The following is a 17,804-nucleotide window of genomic DNA, read 5'->3' as shown; positions in this document are numbered from 1 at the left end:
ATGGCAGAGCCCAAAGAGGCGGCGGCGGAAGCGCCTTGGAATTTCTTCTTCTTGGAGATACCACCGGCAGTCCACCTAAAGAGAACAGTTACCCAAAGTTCCAAAAACCCATACTAAAAAAAAAATAAATAAATAATAATAATAATAATAAAAACAAAAAATAAAATAAAAAAAAACATCCTTAATATTGTATGAACGATGTGTAATATTATAATAAACATCGTTTCCTTTTATAAAGTGATGTCCATTTTACTATATTACATCAGGTTTTAGGTTAACAACGATGTCCATAATAATATTAGACATCGTTTCCCAAATTGTAAATCGATGTCCATTTTGATTCTAGACATCGTTTCCCAAATTGTAAATCGATGTCCATATTGATGTTATACATTGTTTTCCAAATTGTAAATCGATGTCCATATTGATATTAGACATCGTTCCCTATAGTTTACATTGATGTCCATTAGTTTTTTTAACATCGCTTCTTAAATATGGGGCATTGCATTAATTCAAGCAATCTGATTATACACAATCTTAAAGCATCAGCTAGTGAACAGATTTTGGACATACAAACCACGCCAAAATCGAATCAATACATCTTATTTCCTTAAGTACATCATAAATTAAGTAAAACTACAACCTTTCTTGAAACATCAAGTATCCAGATTGCTTCATAGTATATACTAGAAAACTTCCCCGCGCTTTGCTGCAGGATGTACCGTTATTAATGAATTACCCGCGCTTTGCTGCGGAATATGTTTTTATCAATGAATTAGAACAATGAAATACAAAAGGGAAATTATTACATATTATTGAAATAGTGAAAAGAGTTTTTACATATTTTACCTTTTAGTTGAAGTCCATTCAACTGGAGCTGGTGCAAAAATGCTAGCTCTACAAAAGGGCTATAAGTTAATCTAGCAAAAGTTGTTGCTGGTGGTTGTTCAAAATAGTAAGTGCTCCAATTGTTCGAAAGGTGATTGTTTCAGTTGCAGCTGCAGAAGATGTTGGAGTTGGTTAGTAAAATCCTTAAACTCCCAAACCTGGTCTTCCCAACTTCTTCAATATATGCAAATTTCAAGTCCCAACTACACAAAAAACAACAAATCAGATTTTTAGGGTTCCTAATAGCATCCAAAAAAAACAAAACAAACACATAGAACCTAAAACCATTTTACTGAGCAGATTCTTTTGTCGTTTCAAAGAAGGTATACTTAATGAATAGGTATACTTAATGAATTTATTAAACTCCACAAGAAAAACAAATGATTATTCACACAAAGAATAAAAGCATTTGAGAGATCAATTAATACTAATTTCATCAAGCTTTCTCTGCTATGATTTTTGCTCCATTCTCACTCCATTATCAAACTACAAAATTCAATAAACAAAATCTAAACAGTTCCATTATAAAATCAGAACCAAACTCTGATTACAGAAACATTGTAACAGGGATGTTCATAACTTGCATTAGACCTTTAAATCATTATAGGACTGGGACTTATCATGAGAAGGGGAGATTTTAGTTATACTGAAGTGATGAAGTACAACTGTGGAAACAGATTATCAATTGAATCAAATTGTTACAGTAATATTGAAAAGAAGAGGGAAAAAAAACAAAGAGAGAGAGACAAGTTATGATATTACATAAATTTCATTGCTAATCTAGTCTCACATTCACTTACAGTTTAAATTTCCTTTAAAGTTAGCAATTCACTAGTGAAAACTAAAAAATTTGTATGACTCAGATTTACGATGCCAAATTTGTCCCCAATATGAATGTTATTGCACCAAGTTAGTTTCTCTGTAATAGTCTTTTGATCATTGGTTTTCAGTTGCTTTGTTTGAAGAAAAGATACACAAAAGTTTTAAATTTGTTTCAAACTCATATCACAATTTCAACAAAGGCATATATGAATCTAGCTCCTGTGATTCCTAAACTCATCAAAACTTAAATTCATGGCATATAGTGTATTTAGTAGGAACCAACAAAATAGAAATACAGCAGGATAGTTAGTTAATGAAGCTATGGATTATTACATATAATTAGTTAACCTGTCAGACTAAAGAACTTACTGAAACAATATGAGGTTTGAATATTAGTGAACTTTATGATGAAAATTTAAAATTTTGAATCAAATCAAAGACTGCAGACATAAAACTTTAAATTAGAGGTCACAAATAAATTATATATCGTTTGAAAAGAAAACAAAACAAATACATGCAGCAAGTAAAAAAATGAACAAAAAGATCAAACTCAAAAAACAAATTGTATCCAAAGAAGTCAAATAAGTACAGCAGCCAAAACACGAGTAGTTTCTGATTTTCCTCTCCTATGTCTTAACTGATAGCCAAAAGAAGGCGGATCTGAACCAATAAATATCATATTTATGTACGTTATTAGACAAGAAGAATGTAAAAGCACTCCAAAATATGATAGAACAAGCAGCTACGTTTTTAAAATTCCCCAGTGGTTTCCTTTTCAAGGAACCCCATCATTTTTAAGGTCCAAGGTTGCAACAATGATATCACCTTGTAGCCCCCCAAATAAAAACAAACTAATTGCTTTATCATACAATAGAAATACTGGATTATAGCACACATTGAACATCTAGAAATGGTTATTTGAGATCTGATTTGTAAAGTAAAACTGTGCAGCAGAAATGCTAATGCACAAAGCCAAATTTGTCGTGATATAAATCTTTCATACGAACTCCAAATGGAGGCAGGCTGGTTTTATATGAAAGGTGGGAATGCCTACTTTTGAAGTACTGGTTTCTTGAAGCAAGATTGTACATAAAAATATACTAAAAGAAACAGAAAGAACATGACAGTGATACTGTTTTCAGAAATTCCTGCAACAGACCTGTAACTTTGAAAAATCATAACTAATTATAGAAAAATATTTTTTAGGAGATTCCAAGTCTCAAATACTCTTTAACAAGTCCACTACAAATTCACAGAAGAAAATAACTTCAAATTATTAACAGAAAATTACAGTTTTACAGAAACAGGTCGCTGGGTCTGGAAACTGTAGTTTCTGAAATAATTTATACAAGTGATAGTCCAATTTGATAAGTACATCCAAACTCATATATAGTTTTGAAGAAAAGTGAGAAATGAAAGACAAACTATCAAAGATCATGCATCAGTTCAGTTTGTCAAAACTCAAGCTATTTGGAAATATAAAATTGAAACAGAGTATGAGTTAACAACATCGTAGAAATAAAAGCTTATTCCAATTGGTTTCTATAAGAACAGAGCTTAATCAAAGAGAGGCTAAAAGATATCCAGACGTGTATTTGAATATGAAGAACTGCAAATCAATAGAAAGTAATCAAAGAATTGAGATTGAAATTATCTATGATCATAATTCTAACTGTTAGCTCATAAAATATATGATCATAAACTTTCCCAGGGTTATTAACCTTAGAAGTGTCTGCATGATGCCAGCTGATGCTGCTATCTACTATGTTTGGCAGGCGGGCAACCGTCTTCTCAAAGGATAGCTTTGATTCTTTGTTAATCTCAATGCATCTCACAGACCTAGAAAACAATTAGAATTTCACTTTATAAAGTTCGAGACTTCTGAGTTTTAATATTGTGCATTTACAGAAATCTTAAATTCTTGCGTGCATTTTCTTGTAGCAGCCAATGATAATCTGATAACACCTGCTCCTGCATACAAATCAGCAACAGATGCTCCAAGAGGGACATGCCTTTGAACTAACAATGCAAGTAAAATCATATTATCAAACGCTAATCATATATGAACTTTGTGACATGTACAAGAAAGCTCAGTTTACCTCTCGGCTTGCACGGGTACCAACATACAAATCAGCTACCTGATATCCATGAGAGTAAAAGATAAGTTAAGAAACCCAACTTAAACCATGCCTACAAAATATGAAGCAGCAAATAGATCAGAACAAACCAAGAGAATTAAAACCCAGATGCCAACATTCAAATTCAAAAGGAATACCATTCGATGATCAGCTCAAAGGTTCAGATTCACCAACCTGATTAAAACCCAGCAAATTTCAGAAACCTAACAATGGAGAAATTGAAAATTCGAAGCTAGAGGAGAAAAAGTGAGTCTTTTCAAAAGACTAGTTGTGAGCTTACCCATTTTATCATGTGATTATATTGGGCTCCCAGTCTTCTTCAGGGAACGTAGGAATCCCCAAATCTCCACCCATCTATAATTAAAACCCTAAAATTGAAAACCCCCAAAATTCTCAGGACCTAAACAGAAAACAAAGAATTCAGTTGCAGTGACTCACCATTAACTCAATTAATTCAGATTGAAACCTGTTGTAGAGGGTGCTTTGCCAGATTGAAATCTTCTGAGATCCTAGAAAGCTTGAGAGAGAGATAGAGAGAGAGACAGAGAGAGAGAGAGAGATAGCTTGCGGGTGGAGGCGATAGCGCCGACGAGGGGTTGGAGGTGGTTAAGGAAAGAGAGACAGTAGCGGGAGTGAGCGGAGAGGAAGGCGATGGTGGCCGTAGAAATTAAGAGGGCGGGAGAGGAAGGAGGAGAGGGCTTGAGTTTCGGGCAAGAGCGAGAGAGAAAACGATGAAAGTGAGTGAGATAAAAGTAGGAAAAATAATAAAGTGTGGGGGGAATGAAAATTTTGTTCCCCGCGTACCCGAAAGTTTTTAACTTAGTCTTTCCGCGTTTTTGTAAATTTTTGAATCAAAGTGTAGACATCAGTCAACAGTAATAAACGATGTCAATTATATACATATAAATCGGAATTTGAGGAATCGATGTTAATGACATTTTTTTACATCGCGTGAATTCCTCACCGATGTGATTGCCATGATGTCTAAGAGCAAAATTCTAGTAGTGTGGGTAGGGGAGAGGATGGGTGGGAAAGAGACAGGGAGGGAGAGAGGGAGAGAGAGAGAGTGAGAGAGTTCAAAAAGGCTAAATTACCTTTTAAAAAATGAATAAGCCATTCATTAAGAGTAGTTTAGAATTGACTGTTCAAACAAGTCCATATTTCTGGTGAGTTACAAAGTGCCACTAAGATCCATTACTGCTTTGGATAGTTGGTTTGAGGACCTGATTGGCCTTTCTCAGTCTGCCCCTCATGTTTCTTCTCATTTGCTTTCTCATATGGCCTTTATGGTTTGGCACATTTGGAAGCCAAATGTGCATGCGTCTTTGACCATTGCTCCCCAAATCCATTACTGGTTGCTCGGAAGGCTCATTCAGCAACTCTAGAGTTCCTTCATCTTCTCTCCAATTCTTCTACAGTGTTGCACCACACTTCTACATTGTCTCCTCCACGATGGATTCCTCCAGAGCTGGGAAGTGTAAAGGTGAACATGGACGCGGCTTGGGATGGTCCTTCTGTCTGTGGAGGTATTGCAGCCTTGTTTCACGACTCTACTGGGCATCTCTTCGTTGGTTCTGCTAAACCAGTGCCGGCAATTTAGGCAATCGTTGCAGAAGGTTTAGCTATATTGGAAGCTCTCTCTCTTGCTTCCTCTTTATCTCTTTCTTCCATTGTTATGGAATCAGACTCGCTATATCTTATCAATGCTCTCAACAATCATTCGGAGGTGGTAGATTGGTCTGTTGCTCCAGTTGTTCAAGCTATTGCAGCTTTATCTAGATCTTTTGTTTTCAGTTAGCTGGACTTGGTCCAGCAGGATTGCAAACGCAGTGGCACATTGTGTTGCTCGTCTTGCTTATAGGAAAGTGTGTCCTCCGGATTGGATTCTCAATCCCCCTCTTTCCTTATCTCAGCTTTTGTTGTTTGACGCAGGTCCTATTCCTCCTTCTGTGTAAGGTTTGGATTTTGGTCCTTGCTTCCCTGTTTCTCTCTTTGTTTCAACGGACTGCTTATTTGCCACACACACAAAAAAAAGAAAAAGAAGTCCATATTAAAAACAAAATTGAAAAAAGAAAACAAAGTCTATTTTTTAACATGACAAATCTTTTTGTTTTTTTCGCATCTGTGCTTGATTTCATTGTCTATGGAATTCTTTGGTCAAATGGCGAGGAGGTATTGTTATTTATTAGTAGCATAAAAACATCTTTAGTAATGATGGCCATTTTTTAATTAAATTTTAGCTAAAATAACTAAAAAGTTATTTAGTTAGAGCATCTTTAGCAGACTCTCTATTTTGGCTCTTTAGCTGTTTTAGAGAGCATGTTTAGCTTTTTAGATATTTTAGCAGCTGCACCAGACTCCTAAGAGGCTCTCCATTATAACTTTTAGCTATCTCGCTCCTAAACATAGAAAGCGAGATGAGACTCTCTATAATTTAAAACATTCTTTGTGAGTTATTTTATGTAATTTATAAATACATTTAAACTATTTAGTATTCATTTAAAAATAATATAAATTCAAACCTAGCTAAAATATAGAACACTGATGCAGACGTATTTCTAAAGTGGCTAGCCAAAATGACTTTTTAGCTACTTTAGCTAAACTTTGACTAAAAAATGACTTGCATTGCTAAAGATGCTCTAACCACTTTAAAAATATATCTGCACCAGCTCTCTTTTGTTTAGCTAGATTTGAATTTATATTATTTTTAAATAAAAAACTTAAATATAATTATAAATTACATTAAAATGACTTTAAAACAATGTTTGAAATTTACAAAAATAATATAGAGTCTCAATGACTAGCATTGCTAAAGATGCTCTAACCACTTTAAAAATATATCTGCACCAGCTCTCTTTAGTTTAGCTACATTTGAATTTATATTATTTTTTAAATAAAAAACTTAAATATAATTATAAATTACATTAAAATGACTTTAAAAGAATGTTTGAAATTTACAAAAATAATATAGAGTCTCATCTTGCTCTATAATTTAGGACCGAAATAGTTAAAAGTTAAAGAGAAAATCGTCCAAACAACACCTAAACTTTGCTCGACTATTAACTTTCATACCTATGTTTTTTCAAATATCAAAATGGTACCTGACTATTTAAGTGTGATGACCTGGATTTTCTGTTATTTAATTTTGGTAATTAATAATGGACCAGTTGTACGAATATTTGGTATTATGCTTTATTCGTAAGTTGTATGTGAGGTAGTTTTCGAACCTTTATGCTTGTTTTCTGACTTCGAGCTAGTTATGAAAGTTCACAAGCATGCTTAGATGAAGAACTTTGATGTTGGGAGTTTTATGAAATATTGAGTTTTGGCCGGCGGCGGTACGCCACGGTCTGTGGCGGCGTTCCGGCTATGTATGGGGATGTTTCTGGTATTATATGTCTTCTAATTATCGATACGAGCGTTTTGATATATAATACGCATATTTTGGAGTTCGTATGAAATTGTTATGATTTTTACGGTTTCATACCGGTTGATTTATTCGATCCGTGAGGATTCGAGCGTCCGATCGACTTGTGGTTTGGTCATATCGATCGTGGACGTATTCCGGAGACTTTGGGAGGTCTCGGATGTGGTTTTGCCTCGATTGGCGCCACTTTGGGGATTTTAGTTCAAAACAGGGGTTTCGGACTTAAATCGTTTGTGAATTGTTACTAAGTGGAAACCGTATGTGATTAGGTACTTGACGAAGTATTTTGGACGGTTGTTTTGTGAATTGGCTGCTTTGTTCTTGGTTGAAGACGCAGCAGGAGTTTCGAGATGAGTAATCTCACAAGGTTCATTAATGAACGGAATACCTTTATTTTGAGAGTTATTTAGTAACTGCAAACTATAGTTGGTATTAGTAGGCATTCCTGAGCGGATGACTATGTATATATATATTTACGTGAAATATATATGTTTTGGTGGTTTGTGGATTGTGGAAAACAATAGGCATGAATGATGCATTTTATTGTTTTGGATTGTGGCTTTTGGAAAACAAATGATTTAGAATTGTTGATTTGATTTGTTTTGAAAAGCGTTGAGATTTGTGTATGAAAACAATATGCATGAAATGATGCTTTTTATTGTTTTGTGGCTTTTCGGAAAACAATGATTATGGAAATGTTGATTTCGATTGTTTTCAAAAGCGTTGAGATTTGTGTAATGATTTTGAGTCCAGCGCGACTGCATATGATTTGCTCCAAGGGACTGTGCGGCCTGAGGAACGAAGGTCTATGACCTTGGGCAGAATATCAGGTAATCACGTCTTTGGCCGGACGAGTGGTTACGTTTCAGTTAGAGCTCTAGTCTGTCTGCCATATAGGTAATTCATGGGGTAACGGGAATTGGTTATTGATAACTCATGACATTACGTGTTTTTAGGGAACAAGGTGTGAGTTGCTTCCTTATTAACGATTTGGTATGTTTTGGTACGATTGATAGAAATCAAGGTGTGAGTTACTTTCTATGTTATATTGATAGAATTCAAGTGTGAGTTGTTTTCTATGGTACGTTTTGGTATGATTGATAGAAATCAAAGAGTGAGTTGTTTTCTATGTTTCGATTGAAAGAAACCAAGGTTTAAGTTGCTTTCCTTTATTTCGATTTGAATGGGAATTAAAGGGTGAGTTGTTCTCCTTTATTCGTGTTTTAGAAATTAAAGCGTGGTTTGGGTTCTTGATTGAAAAGTGCGGGGTTCATCCCATGATTTTGGTGTGAGTTGTTTGAGTTACTCATACGGGCTTGCAAAAGCTTACCGGGTTTGTTGTGTGGTAACCCGGTGCACCATTCAAACGGTGTAGGGGTTAATCCTGCAGGTCAAGATAATCGTGGCTGAAGTTGGGGTTGCATACTTGCAGCTAAACGGTAGGAAGCCAATTTTGTGACTTTACCGTTATTTGGACTTCCGTTGTAGTAAGCTCTGAGGAGCATTTACGTTTTATTTTGTTGTTGACAATTTAATTCGTAAACTTATGTAATATATGACTCTGTGGAGCGGGTAAATATTGACATAGTGGGTTCAGTGCATCAATATGTGGGTAGTTTAAAGGGAAAAAGTTTCCAGGTATTTGATATTGATGACTGAACGATCACGCATGTATAATTATGGGATTGTATATCGATTTTTAATTATGTTAAAAATCAGGGGCATGACATTAAGCCCGATCCAATTTTCATTCCTAGCAACAGTAAAAACGTTAACCCCGTTAACTTTTCAAGGGTATTTTTGTCCTTTTAGTATTCATCTTCTCCATCTGACTTTGTTGGTTCGTGTTCTTCCTCTTCTTCCTCTCCGACCCCAAATTCTCCTCATCTTTCTGCCACCACAACCCGAATCGAAACCCCTCTTCTTCTTCTTTTTATTTTTCTTACTAATCTCCTCACATAACTTCTCCTTCCACCACTCCCTCGTGAAAATACAATGACCCTCTCTTTCTCTTCTTTATTCTCTGTTCTCTCTGCCATCTCTCTCGTCTTCATTCAGCATTCATCAACAACCCCTCCCAATTGGAAACAACAAAAATCAATTTGGCTTTATATCTTTATGATTATGACATGAGACAACGAAAATTAGAAACGAAAATCAAACAAATGTTTAACCCAATTTCCTTCTCTTCCTCTATTCCCAGAAAATCTGCGCAATTTCCTGCATTTTGGGCTTATGCAAGGAGACTATAGTAAAGGCTAAAGCTACCTAATTTCTTTACCATTACTACTGCACAGAAAGAGATAAGATTAGATTGGTAAACCACAAACTTTGAACAACTTTACATGAGGAATGTCGCAATATCAAAGAAACAAAAAATGGTTCTTTTGGATATATATTCCCTATAAAATTATTTAGAGATTCATACAATCAACATCGTAAAATTTTAACAAAAACAAAAACGGCTGCTTTTGCAGCCCAATTCAATTCAATGTGTGAAAGAAGAAGAAAAAAAAAATTATGAAGCAAAACAAATCTCATATATACCATTACAAATAATCCTATACAACATGAAGCAACCCCCATGGTCACTCTTCACTCTTCTGATATACAAATCTCCCTCTCGTGAAATTACAATGAGAAAGAGTTAAGGGAAGAAATTAGAGGATTGGTGGTGGAAGCAGGACAATGGTAGAGGAGGAGGGTCCGAGTCAGGGAGGGTTAAGGACTATGTAATGGAGTGGACTGGGAGAGAGATTAAGAAAGAGAGGCCGAAAAGCGAATGGTGAGTGTCTTTGGATGAAGACAAGGTTAAGAAGAAGGAGAAGGCTACGAAGCCGAGGGAGGGGTGGAAGGAGGAGTTTTGTGAGGAGCTTAGTAAGAAAAAGAAGGAGAAGAGGGGTTTCGATTCAGGTTGTGGTGGAGAATTGTGGTGGCAAAAGGATGAGGAAGATTTGGGGTTGGAGAGGAAGAAGATGAATACTGAAAGGACAAAAATACCTTTGAAAAGTTAACGGGGTTAACGTTTTTACTGTTGCTAAGTATGAAAATTGGATCGAGCTTAAATAGTCAGGTACCATTTTGATATTTGAAAAAATATAGGTACGAAAGTTAACAGTCGAACAAAGTTCAGGTGATGTTTGAACGATTTTCCCAAAGTTAAAATAAGGATTAAATTCTGTTTAGTCCCTGTACTATGACCATTTTTTCGTTTCAGTCCCTAACATTCTCAATTAATCTGAAAAGTCCCTAACGTCAAAATTTCCGTCTGATTGGTCCCTCCCGCGTCAAATTAGGAGTTGGCCTTAGGTGAAATGTCAAATATACCCCTATGTTATTTCTTTTTCCTTTTTAATTTCTTTTTCTCCTTTTTTTTTCTTTTTCCTTTTTTTTTCTTTTTTCTTTTTCCTTTTTAATTTCTTTTTTGCTTTTTTATTTTTTTTTTCCTTTTTAATTTCTTTTTTTTTTCCTTTTTCTTTTTTCTTTTTCCTTTTTAATGACCATCGTATCCTGCTGCATCGGTAGCGCCACGTCGGCGAACCAATCCAGATCGACCCGAAACCCCAATTCTTGTTCTCCATGCCGGTGGCCCTTTTTTTTTTCTTTTTTCTTTTTCCTTTTTAATTTCTTTTTTCCTTTTTTTGTTTTTCTTTTTTCCTTTTTAATTTCTTTTTTCCTTTTTCTTTTCTTTTTTCTTTTTTCTTTTTCCTTTTTAATGACCATCGTATCATGCTGCATCGGTAGCGCCACGTCGGCGAACCAATCCAAATCGACCCGAAACCCCAATTATTATTCTCCACGCCAGCGGCCATTTTCCCTTTCCATCACTATTCTTCTTCTTCACTTCTGGTTTTGGTCAACTTGGCCATCAAAAACCATCATTTCAACCAGACCCAAAATCCAAATCACCATTTTGAGCAAGACCCAAAAACCTCAATGTCTGAAAAAATGGTAGTTTTCAGTGAAAAGTTTCCAGATTGAGGCTTGATGTGGAGAGAGAAAGTGAGATTTGAGTGGGAGAGAGAGAAGTAGGCTGTGAAAACAAGAGGGGAGTGGTTTAGCGGCGAATTTCCGAGCTGATTGGGATCTGCTTGTGTTTGGGAGATGGCGTCGGCGATGATGGAGGCAAGGGCGGATCCCAACAGAGGGAGATGGCTTCAGAGAAGGTGAAGAAGTGATCGATTAGCTCCTAGCCTCTTGCTTTTGCTCGATGTCCATCTCTGCACCGCCAAGCTAGGTCTTTGCTGGGTTTGGTTTCAATTTGGGGAGAGAAATAGATGGGTTGTGGAGTTTGATCGGAATGGGATTGGTGGGTTGAGGAAGGAGAAAGTAGGCAAAATGAAAAGAAAAAAAAAAAGGAAAAAAAGAAATTAAAAAGGAACAAGAAAAAAAAAAGAAAAAGCAAAAAAGAAATTAAAAAGGAAAAAAAGGAAAAAAAAATAAAAAGGAACAAGAAAAAAAGAAGAAAAAGCAAAAAAGATATTAAAAAGAAAAAAAGAAATTAAAAAGAAAAAAGAAAAAAAAAGGAGAAAAAGAAATTAAAAAGAAAAAATAAAAATAAAAGGAGAAAAAGAAATTAAAAAGGAAAAAGAAATAACAGAGGGGTATATTGGACATTTTACCTAAGCCCAACTCCTAATTTGTCGCGGGAGGGACCAATCAGACGGAAATTTTGACGTTAGGACTTTTCAGATTAATTGAGAATGTCAGAGACTGAAACGAAAAAAGGGTCATAGTACAGGGACTAAACATAATTTAATTCTTAAAATAAAAGGAATCATTTAGAAATCTGGTATAGCTACTAAAATTGATAAAAAGCTAAACATGTTTTCCAAAATAACTAAGGAGTCAAAATAAAGAGTCTCCTAAAATTACACTAAGTGGTTCATAAATTTTATTAGTTAATTGACACTTGAAATCATATATGTTATATATGGCTTGCCAAATTATATGTTTGTGTTCATTCCGACAAGAAACAGATCGGACAAACTGCGGGCGAGCAGAAGAAAAACCTATTGTTTTTTTTTTGTTTAAAGCAAATACCTCTGCTCTAAGGGGGGGAAAAATGAAATGCATTATATATACTGCGCAACTTCTAGCAAAACCCGTAATTATAGAGAGCGTCTTCGGTGCTCCGATCTTTATCTGTATATTAAGGGAAATGAAGATGGAAAAGGCTAAGCCTGTTCGCGGTTCTCGTTATCTGTATATTGGGTGAATTTGGATTTACCTAGCGAGGAGAGAGACCGAGGTAGAGGTAGAAAGTAGAAACAGATCGAGGGGGTTAACTATCCATCAATGGCAAACTAGAAGGATGAACTATTAACAATTCGATATTTATGTTGAGCCAAAGGAGGATTTCCAGGGTAATTTATTAGTCGTCTGAATCTTGTCCTTCTCCTCCGCCGAAATTATCACCAACATAACCTAAGTGTTGATTTCTGAGAAATATTCCTCTAGACCAAGATGCTTGAAAATCGTCTCAATGAAAAATAGATTCACATCACTCACAATCCTCAAATCACGTCAACAACACCCCCAAACTGAATTAAATTGCTTCCTAAAAGAAAAAGTTTATGATGGAATAAAAGAATATGCATGGGATGAATCACATACCCTAAAGCATGGGCTGCTCTAATGGCTGGCACAATTCTGGGATGAATTGAAGTCTTTGAGCACCTCCGCCCAAACTCATATGTTGATGAACATAACCTACAAAGAGGACTGGTAGTTAACTTTGGAGAAACAAATTCTTTGCGGCTTGTCTCCAAACTCACAGAAGCTTGAACATCTGAAATATGATACCTTTTACTTCCAATGCTCTGGTAGGCTGATTGAGAAGTTAAAACCCCACTTCCACGCAATAGGACTTTAGAACTACTACAGGTGGAGCTCCGATCGGGTGAACAATTAAGATTGTGAAATCTTGTGGAGAAAGTCAAAGTCTTGAAGAAGAATCAGCAAAATTCCTCATTCAGCTTATTTAAATCCAAACTGAAGACGAAGATAACGCATCCGCTGCTGTGGTGCGGTGGCTAAGGCAGAAAGAAATGATTGTGGCAGCATGGGAGATTGGGATCGAGCCACCTCATTCTCATATCTTTTTCTGTTGTTGTTGTTTTTTTTTTTTTCTATTTTTCGTTGTCTTTTTACTTTCTGTTTTTTAACTTTTTTCTTTCCAATTTATTTATTTTTTCAAATTTGTTGGTTATTTTTTTTTTTTTTTGAGGTAAAAAGGATTGAGATTAATAGGCTAAGCAGGAGGAGGAATCTCCTTTAGTACAATGTCTCGGATGCAATCCGGAGTGGTCTGAAGCCAACAGAAGGTCTCTTCAGATTCAAAAGCTAAACTAGCCAACCTATGTGCTATTTTATTACAAGTACAAGGGGTATAGGAGAGACGGACTTGCTGCACATGACGTAGCATGAATTGGATTTCCTCAATCAAGTTCCCATACTCTGAAAGAGTGGGAGAAATCAAATTTGTTGGTTATTGTAAAAGGAAATGGAAAGAAAAAAAATTAATAGACGTTGATTTGATTAAATTTTATTTATAAATTTAACATTTAAGTGTTTAGAGACTAATCTCGCGAAAATCAAGTCTCTCCAGTTCTTGTCTATATGTAATGCATGTATTCCATAAGAGAAATGGTCATGGAAAGTGTTATTAGGTCCCGTTTGGATGACATGAATGTGTTTTAGTGTTAGTAAAAATGAATTAATTGTGGTTGACCGAGTAGATCATTGTAAGGACGTAGTCGAAAGCGGATAATATATTGAACATAATCATAAAATATCTCAACCATTTCATCCAACGGTCGGTTTCTCCAATGCCTTATTTCTTGATAGGGTTGCCCTTAGAAGAATATAATTAATAAAAAGTGTTTTTCAGGTGTCATCGGTTGACCATATGGATTAAAGGCAAGATGATGATGAAATTGGTTAGCTGTTTATTAATATATGTCAACTACTCAACTAATGTGGTCTAACTTGTTTGTTAGTTGTATTGAAAAGTATACCTTCCATGAGTAATAATGTGGAGGAAATAGACTTTATCAAAATCGACCGTTAGATGTTATCATGATAAGAAGAAATGATTATGGTCAAAATTTCAGCTATTGTCATTGTCGTTTGGGTCTCTATGTAGTAGGTCAACCTTAAACCCTAAATACAACATAAAACTATTATGCTCATAACCACTCATTCGTAACTTCTTTTTTCGATCGGTTAGCTCTGGCAATCTTGTGGGTATGAGCTATATCAAATAATGTAAAATTTTCAGGAAGTTTATCTAATCATGATTAAGCTCCCTTTAGGGAAGTATAACCATATAAAGGGTTGACCGCTTTGTTTGATGTCGAAATGACGGCGGATCTGATTAATTTTCTTACACAGTACCTATGAATACTCCATAAATATGTGGGTAATGTCAAATTTATCAATTTCCAATTTTAATTTTTTTTTAGCTTGCAAAAAATCCTTATATATCTACTAATGTGATCTAACTTGCTTATTAGTTGTATTGAAAAGTATACCTTCCATAAGAAACAATGTGGAGGAAGTAGACTTTATCAAAAATCGACTTTAGGATATTATCATGATAAGAAGAAATGGTTATGGTCAAAATTTCAGCTACTTTCGTCGTCGTTTGGGTCTCGATCTAGTAGGTCAACCCTAAACCCTAAATACCACATAAATCTATTATGCTCATAACCGCCCATTCGTAACTTCTTTTTTTGATCTGTTAGCTCAGCTCTCGCAATCTCGTGGGTATGAGCTATATCAAATAATGTAAAATTTTCGAGAAGTTTATCTACTCATGATTAAGCTCCCCTTAGGGAAGTATAACCATATAAAGGGTTGACCGCTTTGTTTGATATTGAAATAACGACGGATCTAATTAATTTTTTGGGGAAATAATCATTTACCCAATTTCAGCTTAAAATTTGCCCACTTGCTCCACTAACAGTTTTTTAACCCCATTTACCCAAAACACTCAGAGATTATTTCCCATTTACATAATTAATTCTTTTTTTATTATTTTTATTTATTTTTGGGAGTTTTTGCCCTCTCCTTCTTTATCACATAGAGAGAAAAGTCATCCTCCACCTTGCTGTGCTCCGGTGACCAATGGCCGGCCGCGGACTCCGGCAACCGGTGACCGGAATCCGGCCACGGGACTGTTGACCGGATTCCGGAGTTTGAATTTATTGCCCCCTAATAATACCCAATAATCATATTATTACCCCCCAGTAATCATATTATTGCCCCCCAATACTCATATTATTGCCTCCCAATAATCATATTATTGCCCTCCAATGAATTGCATAAAGTCCTAAAACCAAAATGAATACACTACAGGCACAATTGATCAATTTATATACATATTATTGTACCCCAATACTCATATTATTGCCTCCTAATAATCATATTATTTCCCCTAATAATCATATTATTACCATCCAATAATCATATTATTGCCCATCGGTGAATTGTATAAACTCCCAAAATCAAAATAAATACAGGCACAATTGATCAATTTATATGTTCAATTTTACATATATATATATATATATATATATGTAAAATTGAACATATAAATTGATCAATTGTGCCTGTATATATATCAATTTATATGTCGATAGTCTGAGTTGAAGTCAAAATCTTAGGGAAGAGCAGTGGTTGTCGATGGCGGGTCTGGTCTGGTCTGAATCGAATGGCAGATGATTATTGGTTGTCGATGCCGGGTCCGGTCTGGGTCGAATGGCAGATGATTCGCTGCTGCTGGGATGCAATCGACTGGCTCGGGTCGGTGGTTGAACGCCGGAGAGGGAGTCGTTGGCGTCTGGGCAGTCGAGGTCAGCTTGTACAGGTGAGATCGAGGTCGTCGCTGGCGGCGGTGTGCAGGTGGAGTCGTCGCTGGCGGAGGTGTGCAGGTGGAGTCGTCGCCGGTGCTAGGAGATGATCAGGTGGAGTCTTCGCCGGTGGGCTGGAGTCGTCGTTGAGGCCACTGAGATCGTTGGTCAGGCTGGAGTCGTCGTCCTGTCCCTGTCGGCGTCGAGATGGCCGGAGTCATAGGAGCTGATGGAGTCTGGATCAAATCTGGTGTATGGGTATGGATATGTGTATGGCGGAGAGAGAGAGTGATAGGAGGAGAGAGAGGTGTTTGTAGTTTATTAATTAGATTGGGGGTAAAAATGTCACTTGGGTTTAAACTGGGTAAGTGGGAGTAAAAAACTCTCAGTGGAGTGGCAATTTTTAGGTTAAAATTGGGTAAGTGATCACGACCCCTAATTTTTTTCAGTGTTCTAAAAATCGGCCGCTGGGCGGTGGCTGTCCGACTCGATTAGTGCCAAATCGGCAGGGTTGGGCGGGCTGGAGTTAGGCGGTTGCCTGGGCGGCCTCGGCTGCCGACTAGGCGCTCTAGCGGGTGGGCGGCCAGTCTAGGCGGGTTTCCGCGTTTATGTAGAAATGTTTTTTTTTCCCAACCTGCCTAATCGTGATGCGAGACGCGATCTGCCTCTCTCTCTCAATCGACTACCGGGCGCCTCTCTCTCTCTCCACCGCGAGTCTCTTAAGTCGATTCTAAGGTTCTGACTCATCTCCAATATTGCTTCGTCCTCTCTCTCAATCATCACCCTCCATCTTTGTCTCTTTGATTTGATTTATTGACTGGGTTTTCTGAAATTATTCAGTTCTCAATCAGATTGAGAGATTTAGTTCTTCTGTTTTTGATCTGATTTATTGACTGGGTTTTCTGAAATTTTTTTTTTTCTGGGTATATGAAATCCATGTTTGGGTTTATTGATTGGATGGTTGCTGCAAATCTGTAATTGCAAATGAAACTGGGTTTTATGTTTTCTGTGCTGTATTGGTTTGAGTTCAGATAGTGGAAAATCAACCTCCTGAGGTGTTCAGAAAGCTCAATTTTAGTGGGTACCAAATGATGGAAATTGAAAACATTGGATGGTCTGATGCTGATAGTGCTACCACATATTCTTAGCTGACTATGCAAAAGTGATGGGTTTTATTGCATTGTTGGTTCTGTTCTTTGTGTTTTCAATTGGCGACTTATGAATTGGTCAAATTTCTAATGCGAAAATGAGTGATGGGAATGGCGTTGATGCTGCTATGTACTTATGCAGCTTTTCATGATTGTGCAGATATTGTATCTGATTGGATCATAATAATCACTTGCTACAAGTAAATGGGAGTGATGGTTGTTTAATGTTTAATCCAACAATTGCTGATTGTTCGTTTGATTTTTTGGAACATTGGATTATACCTGCGAGTTTGGGAAAAAAATGAAGAGCAGCTGCAACTTCGTTTTATGTAAAGTCACTATTAGTCTTATACTCTTGTGTAAAAAATAATAAAGAATGCTCTTTTAGTAGACTAGCAGTTTGCCTTCTATAATTGTCATGAACTACATGATAATTCATAGTTGTTTCCATAGCAATATAAATCATGAATATTCAAGATTCAATTATATTACTCTTTATATATTCTTATATATAAATAAATGCTAT

At 36.2% G+C, this 17,804-nt stretch overlaps 1 long non-coding RNA gene across 6 annotated transcripts; it reads right to left on the bottom strand.

Moving 5' to 3' along the window:
- Window positions 1–481: 481 nt before the first annotated feature.
- LOC133719692 (uncharacterized) lies at window positions 482–13,340 on the bottom strand. Of its 6 annotated transcripts, none has more exons than XR_009851385.1 (9): window positions 13,081–13,340; window positions 12,892–12,987; window positions 4,129–5,853; window positions 3,938–4,022; window positions 3,810–3,848; window positions 3,676–3,729; window positions 3,432–3,549; window positions 850–1,091; window positions 482–749 (listed from the first exon to the last, which is right to left on the bottom strand). It is a non-coding gene; the product is annotated as an uncharacterized LOC133719692 (long non-coding RNA). The 6 variants fall into 6 exon arrangements; XR_009851387.1 differs by having other exon boundaries at window positions 3,810–3,900; window positions 3,986–4,022; XR_009851386.1 differs by having other exon boundaries at window positions 3,986–4,022.
- Between the last annotated feature and the right edge of the window lie 4,464 nt (window positions 13,341–17,804).

The sequence above is a fragment of the Rosa rugosa genome, chromosome 7 (genome assembly GCF_958449725.1).
Source record: "Rosa rugosa chromosome 7, drRosRugo1.1, whole genome shotgun sequence".
NCBI classification, from domain to species: domain Eukaryota; kingdom Viridiplantae; phylum Streptophyta; class Magnoliopsida; order Rosales; family Rosaceae; genus Rosa; species Rosa rugosa.
This window is presented reverse-complemented; position numbering and strand designations above follow the sequence as displayed.